We start from the raw sequence: 7,464 nt of genomic DNA, 5'->3' as shown, positions 1-7,464 counted from the left end.
CATCTCAAGCCACATCTGATCAAATTTCTCCAGTCAGCAGCAAGAACTTGCTGATTCCCCAGGAATCCCATGTGCAAGGCAGGAGAGGTGGCAGTGTCACTGCTGGCTGGTGCTGAGCCCCAGACCTTGGCAGGGTGTGAGGGGCTGAGCTGTTGGATTGAGGAAATGCCCAGCTACCCATGGCCATATCCATGGAGCTCTGTGCTAGAGGAGGAGGGTTTGTTACGTGCATTTTGCTGCCTTTCCTTTTAGGGACTTTTTGCACTTAGAGCTGAACCTTTTGTTGAAAAGAACTGAAAAGCTGTGAAAGTTGTATTGTTCACCCAGGTCTCAGTTTTCTTATTACGCAGGAAAAGTTCTCTACATTCAACTTGTTATTTTTAATGAAACCTTTCAACTTTAATTGCAGTGGCCTTACATATGTGTAAATATATGTATGTGGGTTGCATCTGAAAATTAAAAATATAGCTGCCTAGTTTTCCTTTCTGGAGGTTATCTCCCTGTGATTGCTTTGGGACTGGAAACCATGCCGTGCTGTAACATTTCAAAATCTCCTGGGGAACCAAATGTCTGTCTTACTGCACAGCCTGCAGCCCCCTGGCCTGTTAAAGGGCTGGATGGGGCTGAAGCAGTTTTCTGACTTTAAAAACAACTTTGGTAGCTGTTAGGAAAGAGGAGATATGTGGGTATTAATGAAAGCTGTCTCAATAGCTGTGAAGGGATTTGCTGACTGTTGGAGCCTGCTCTATTCTGTGCTTATCTATTTCTTATGTGGACTGCTTGGTGCAAATGCGAGGTGGGGACTACCTCGTTGCAAGCACGGGATCTTGGAAGCAGTGAAACAACTGTTCCTGGTGTTGTCTTGTGATTTCAAGTGGCCCTCACTTGCTTCTTGTACCATAAGATAACTTATGTTTAAGGCATGCCCAGAGTTGTGTGCTACAGGCCCTTTGCAGATCTAAAAGAAAATCCTTGATGAACTGATGAACCCAAGATAAATTGGCTTTGCTTTCTGGGAATATCCACAGGGAAGAGTGCAATGAAGTGGCTCTGAAATAAGTAAAGCCTGGAGAAGTAAAGGAAAAAGCATATCAGCCTGAGTCTGTCTGGAGTGATGCAGAACACTGTCAGTGGAAATCTATCTTCATGGAGCTTCCTGTCGAGAGCTGCTGTGCAGTGCCCCCTGTGATCCAGCATCCAGGTGCTTGTGCCTGACAATGCCTCATCACTTCCCAAAGAGTAAGGGAGATGAGGAAATAAAAGAGTGCCAGAAATGGCTCTATCAATTGGCAAGTCTACATCAGGTTTTTGTGTACTAGTGGAGAGGGGGGCTGGTGGCTTGCAGCTTTACTTGGTGGAGGGATTTCTACACATACCAAAAAATCTAGCAAACCAATTACCTTTATCTTTGTTGTACAATAGCACCAAGTAGAGGGTGTTAGTCACTTCTGGAAGAGGGAAAGGAATTTTACAACATAAAATCACATCTTGTTTCTCTTTCTTTTTCCAAGATTTTGTCCATCTGTTCCCTTTTTCAAAAACAAACAAACTATTAATACAGTGCTTTGATAGAGCCTTCTGTTCAAGGCTTTTAAAGTGCTGTACAGATATTCATGATTTTATTTGCCAAGAAGGAGTCTTTAAGAGATAAATATTAAGTTCCTTGCTTCCCGTAGGGCAGATGCCAGAGAGGCTGTGTTTGTGTCTGTGTGTAGGGCTGATACTGCAACTGGGGCCCTGGCGTTGGACTCTGGAGAACTTGTTTGATTCCCACGTCTGTCTCAGGATTCCAATATGATTGTATACTAATTGCTTGTTTTCATTGCCTTTTTTCCATTGTAAAACATGGCCATTTCTCCTATTCTCTGCCTTGCCCATCTTCGTGCTGACCTGACCCCAGCTCTGGTTTGTGTGATGCAGCCCTTGGCTGGGCACCCACGTCGAGTGGCTATTTCTGCACTGCGGCATGACCAGAGCTTTTAGCAACGACGTGCTTGGTGCCAGACCCGTGGGGTTGGGTACCGATATCACTGTGGTCTTGGCATCGGGATTCAATTCCAGCTTGAATGGATTCCTAGGCGAATTTTCTGCCTGCACCAAGCTCTTTGCTGCTGCAGTATTGTTGGTCAGGAAGGCAGCTCATAGGGACCTACCAGAGCCGCTGTCACCTATCCATCTGCATCCCCAGTGAACCCACATAACTTTAAATCCCCTTGGATGCAATGTGGCGCAAGGATGTGCATTAGCAGAGCTTGGGGAACTATGCCCCCTGATCCTGAATCTTACCTTCCTGGGGCACTAGTGGCACCTACAAAGCACTGGAGGAAACCTGTTGTGAGGGCTACAGATGAGCAATCTCCCCTGGAAAGGACTTCCTGAAAATCTACTTGTTCTCTGAAACATCTCTGCCAGCCTGGGACAGCAGCCCAGTCATGATGTTCTTAGCCACTTTTCCTTTTGTTCTTTCTGTTTGTGAAAAAGACAAAAGGATAAATTGGATAAAATGCCCCAGATGGAAAGCTTTTGTTATCAGGGAAGAAGCAAAGTCATCCAAGAAAGGAAGGAACCAAACATATCCAGCGCTGAAACGTGTTCAGGAATATCACAGTTGCTACTTACCAGAAATCAGACTTCAGACCCACAAAAGGAATCTTAAATCCCTTAAGGGAACAGAAAATGCAAAGTTCTGATCTTATGGTGAAAAATACTTTCCCTTCTCACTGCTCTGAAACTGAGCTTGTGATGGCTTTCAAATTATACTCCTCAAGCTTGAGTTGGCTTGTGAGTTGTTTATCCTAAACTCAGTCATAAAGCTGAACTGATCGGAATAAAAACAATTCAGTAATGCCAGCCAGTCTCTGGGTTCGTCTGCACTGCAATATCTTGCAGTCAGGCATAGATGGCAGCTACCAGGATAAGATGAGAAAGGTGGGTGGTGCTCAGGAGTATGGTGAGATGGTAGGAGTGTGGAAAGCGAAGCAGACAAGGTTTGGGTCACAGAAGAAATGGGTGGGCAGGTATTGTATGTAGACGCAGGAAGAGACTGAGTTAGTCATGGAGAAAAGCCGGGTCACCTACGTGAGGGCTGATATTAAGCTGCTTCTACCCACCCAGGAACAGTACAACTAGGGGTAAAAAGTATTTGAGTGTCTAAGTCAGAAGATGCTCACAGGCAAAACCTCCCAGATGAGAAGACGCTTGTGCTAGGGCTGATCATTTCTTTGCTACCACCAAGGCTTCCCCCCTCCAGCAGAAAGCTCAGCCTGCAGGGCTGGGGTGCCTGGGTGTGCACTGAAGGGTTAGAAGGAAAAGAGGACTTGGTGCTCAGCTGTGTTTCTACTTATCTGTTCTCTTGCCACAGAGCTGTGAAAGTTTCTGAGCCTTTGGGTAGAGAAAGTCTATCTGCTAAAAGGTCTGTGCTACTGGGCAGCAAGTGACCTGGCAAAAGGAGTGCAGGCGGGGAACAGTGAGTATGGCACAGCCTGTACTGGGGAAATAAGACTGGATTTTATTGTGCAATTTCTTGTTGGGACTTGGCGTGACCTCCATTATACCCATGAGATCACCTCCAGCAAGTATCAATAGCCTCTTCCCCTGTGCCTTAATGTATTTTTAATACCAAGTAACTGCCAGAAAATAATATTGTTTCTGGAAGCTTTCACTGCAACATTTAGTTATACATTTATCCCATTGTCTGTGAATTCAGGATCCTTAGTTACCCTTAGCCCAACACCTGCAAAAGGAAAAAGGAGGTTAGGAATATATAGCCACAATAGTTTTAAAATAACATTGAAAGTCATTGTTATCTGGCCTGGTTGAGTACAAAGTCTGATACAAATTGTGAAAGAATTCGTAGCACCTGGGTTGGGATACTTTGAATTATGCCACCTTAATGATGAGGTAGTCAATTAAAAAACTATTAAGTGTACAAACTTCTACATAGCTTGAGTTCCAGCTACATGTTTCCTGTTTACTGAACATCACACCCTTACACAGCACATAGATATTTAGTAACACGTGAATTACATGCTCTCCATCAAATTCAAGTTCTTGTAGTTAGCTTTGTTAAAACTTAGGTTAGCTGCTAGCTTAGGACATAACATTGCCCATCTTCAGTCAAAATTGAGTAGAATTTATGAGGCTGTATAAGGGTGTAAAATGTTCCAAGCAGTAAATATCTCTTGGTGAGAAGAGCATGAGTGAAATGAATAATAAGGACTGTGCTGTAACTAATCGTACATCTTTTGCCTATACATCAGTGGACCATATGATGATAACACTTAATGCTCTTGATCAGAGGATCTCAGATCATTCTGTAATGAATTCTTGCTCATATTACACTGGTAGTGAAAACTGGTATCTGGGAGATTTAGTGACCATCCAAGATTTGAACAAGCCATCACATGATACAGGAGTACAAATCTAATTTCCTTATATATCTAGCGTGATGCCCCACTCACTGGACCAGGCAGTGTCATGTATGTGATTACATGCTCCTGTAAGCACAGCTTCCAAGCAGTGCAGAAACAGGAGATGTATGCCAGAATGGGCTACTTGTGTGGTGTGTGAAAGGAATAAGGAAAGAGGTCTCTTTGGATGGTTTTCCTGGGATGGGGATGTTCGAAGAGGTAAACTTGTTGATTATTTATGAGCTCAAATCTCCTGAACTTTGTGTTCTGATCTCCTCTTCTTTGCTGGAACGAGAGGAGCATGACACAGCAGTGGAACCATGTCTGGGATCCACGTCTGCTCAAGTCTCCTGTGTCCTCCTTTGATCTCTTTGTCCCTGCTCTCTGGGGAAGGACCACTTCCCAACCCCTCCATACACCTGCTTGGAACTAGCACAGCTCAGCAGTAAGTGGATGTGGTAGGAATAAAAAAAGTTCCTGCACCAAGCCCTGAAATAGTTGGCAAGAATAGGTTGATAGTCTGATTCAGTGACGACAGCGCTCCACCCTCCTTCTGTAAATGCCTCATATCTCCGGCTGCCAGTCATGATAGAAATACAGACGTAGCTTTTCTCAGGAGGATCTAAATGTTCTAGCTGCTATTTGGTAAGGGGGATATTTCTCCAATTAATTATTAAGTGGAGCTCTGGCTGGAGGAAGGGGCTGCAGAGGTGTCAGAGTGAAATGGGGTGAGTGTTTTAACCTCTGTGAAGCTCTCCTGCAATCTGCAGCAAGTTTGCCTTGTGGGTGCTGGCCAGTTCTTGTCCTACAGCACATCGTCACGGCTGGCCAGCAGAGAATGGCCTCACGGGGACCCTGCCAATTTCCATAACTCGTAGGACCATCTTTTCTCTCCTTGGCAGCAGAAATACGCTGCAAGGGAACTGTTACCTACTGCTCATGGCTTCCTTCTGACCTTATTCTCCTGAGCTGAGATGGTGGTCCTAGATGTGGAGCTGTAGGAAAGCACCAAGGAAAGCAGTCACAGGGATGGGACTGATCAGCTGAGAAGGAGCAAGGGGAACGTAGTACAGTTTATTGGATATGGTGTTGTGCTGGAAGTCTGGAGACCTGGCTTTCATCATCCTAGATTACATGAGAAAAATATCACCTCACTGCAGTGATCACCTCACCCCATGTGCTGACCCTTGGTCCTCAATGACACTAAAAAGAGCTGTAGGGCTACTGGCAAATTGCTGCATCAACTCAGCCTTTTTTTTTCTGGCAATAAAATAATACTCCTGTATGCTAGTGTCCTACAACAGGAGCCCATTTTGGGAGCTGAAGTAGGAAGGATTAACTGAGCTGACTTTTTCAGGTTGATCTTCTGAGGCAGACCCTCCACTGACATGAATCAGCACAGTTGATACTGTGAGAAAAAAAAAATTACTATTGTACCTCATGTGCAAGAGGATCTTGCCTTGATGCTATGGTCTTCTTTCCAGATGGCTTAATTATCGTTAAAAAAAAAAAAAGGAAAGAAAACTGTTAAATGAGTCTACTCCATTAGTAATAAGATGCCTTCTGAATTTTGAGCTGAGATAACACTGCAGATCACTACAGCACTCACCTGGTCCTGTTCAGCCCTGGGGACCCTCCTTTAGTACAGGCACTAAAGCCAAAGTTATAATTAAGCTCTGATTCAGCGTACGAGCTGTCTAATATTGAGTGAGGCTGTGCTTTCCTACCCTGTAAATGCTGCAGTCAGTGGGCATCCTGAAGGCATCCTGAAGCTTTGCCTCTGATTAGCCCATGTCTTAGCACCTCCAAAACAAGAACGTATTGCACTGCTTTGGTTTTGGTGTTCTTCTCGGCCGCACTACAGCGAAAATGGTGATATTTTGCCCTAGCGTGGGGCCAAACGCAACAAACAAAGGTCTTAACTAAGGAACAAGGAAACCAGGAATGACCTCTGGAGAGTTTATTCTGCTCCAGAGGAGAGCCTTTCCCAAGGTCCTCTCCAGTTTGTTTTCCTGTTGCCACTGCCAAGTTGTGTCTTTGCAGGTTCCCTGCCAGCTGCCGTGCAGGCACAGTGCCTCTCCATGCTGTGGTCATCCACATCACAGCTGAAGCACGTAGCTCAAGAGCCGTGCTCGTGTTTTGGAGGAGCATGGGACAAAAGGATGGCTCTATCCCTGGAGAACTTAAGTGTATAAGCCAATGTCAGCTTCTGCTCCTCTTCTTCCCCATTCTTCATGGGAAATGCATGGGTTTGGGTCCCAGACTCTTTCTGCAGCCTGAACTCCAGCGCTTTGTTCCTAAGCACAGCCATCCCACTGGCCTGCCCTGTCCAGGGGGATTACTCAAAGCATGTCTCTGGGCATGAGTCAAGCCCTGTCATCAAAGCATGTTCATCCAGCTTCTCATCCTCGGCCAGTTGTGTGCAGGCAGCTTACATCCAGGGTCTTGGGGGACAGCCTCCTGGCAGCACACCGTGGTGTCTGAGAAAGGAACAGGAGGCTTGCTCCTCAATCAGTCCGTGCCTCACTGCTTCTCCTGTCTAACCCGTGACTGATTTATTTTTCTTTTGGCCTCTCTGTCTGCTCCTTTCTGTGTCTTTGCCATGCAAATCCTCAGGACTGTTTCTGATTCTGCACACCTTGACTTCAGGGCTGCAGTCCCTCCAATGTGCAAGACTGTCCTAGGACCATGGTAGTTACACATCCTATTTCTGGCTGTGCCACAGATTTTGAGGATCAGCCCTTTGCCTGTGTGTCCCCTGGTTCCTCCAACCCATGCAGCATGGCTGGTGACAGCTCCCGGTCCCAGCAGCACTGCTAAGGCGCTGTTTGCTGGGGGTTTGGAGGATGAAAATTGGCTTGGGGTGGGAAAATGTCCAAGCTGACTCTTACCATTAAGCTGTCAGCAGGATGTGCTGAGGTGTTTAAATATTGATGCAAACATAGAAGAAATAGTTGCCCTCTTCCGGAATGGGTGAAGGATTTACAGCGTAAAACCTCCCAGAGCTCTTTGCCAACACTGCTTAGGTCACAGCTGTTCCTCTGTGATACCAGCA

The 7,464-nt window shown here is 45.7% G+C and overlaps 1 long non-coding RNA gene across 1 annotated transcript; it reads right to left on the bottom strand.

Moving 5' to 3' along the window:
- Window positions 1-3,485: 3,485 nt before the first annotated feature.
- Window positions 3,486-7,445, bottom strand: LOC106044794 (uncharacterized). Its single transcript, XR_001212467.3, has 3 exons — window positions 7,301-7,445; window positions 5,847-5,897; window positions 3,486-3,733 (listed from the first exon to the last, which is right to left on the bottom strand). It is a non-coding gene; the product is annotated as an uncharacterized lncRNA (long non-coding RNA).
- Between the last annotated feature and the right edge of the window lie 19 nt (window positions 7,446-7,464).

This window comes from Anser cygnoides, chromosome 9 (genome assembly GCF_040182565.1).
Source record: "Anser cygnoides isolate HZ-2024a breed goose chromosome 9, Taihu_goose_T2T_genome, whole genome shotgun sequence".
Taxonomy (NCBI): Eukaryota; Metazoa; Chordata; class Aves; order Anseriformes; family Anatidae; genus Anser; species Anser cygnoides.
This window is presented reverse-complemented; position numbering and strand designations above follow the sequence as displayed.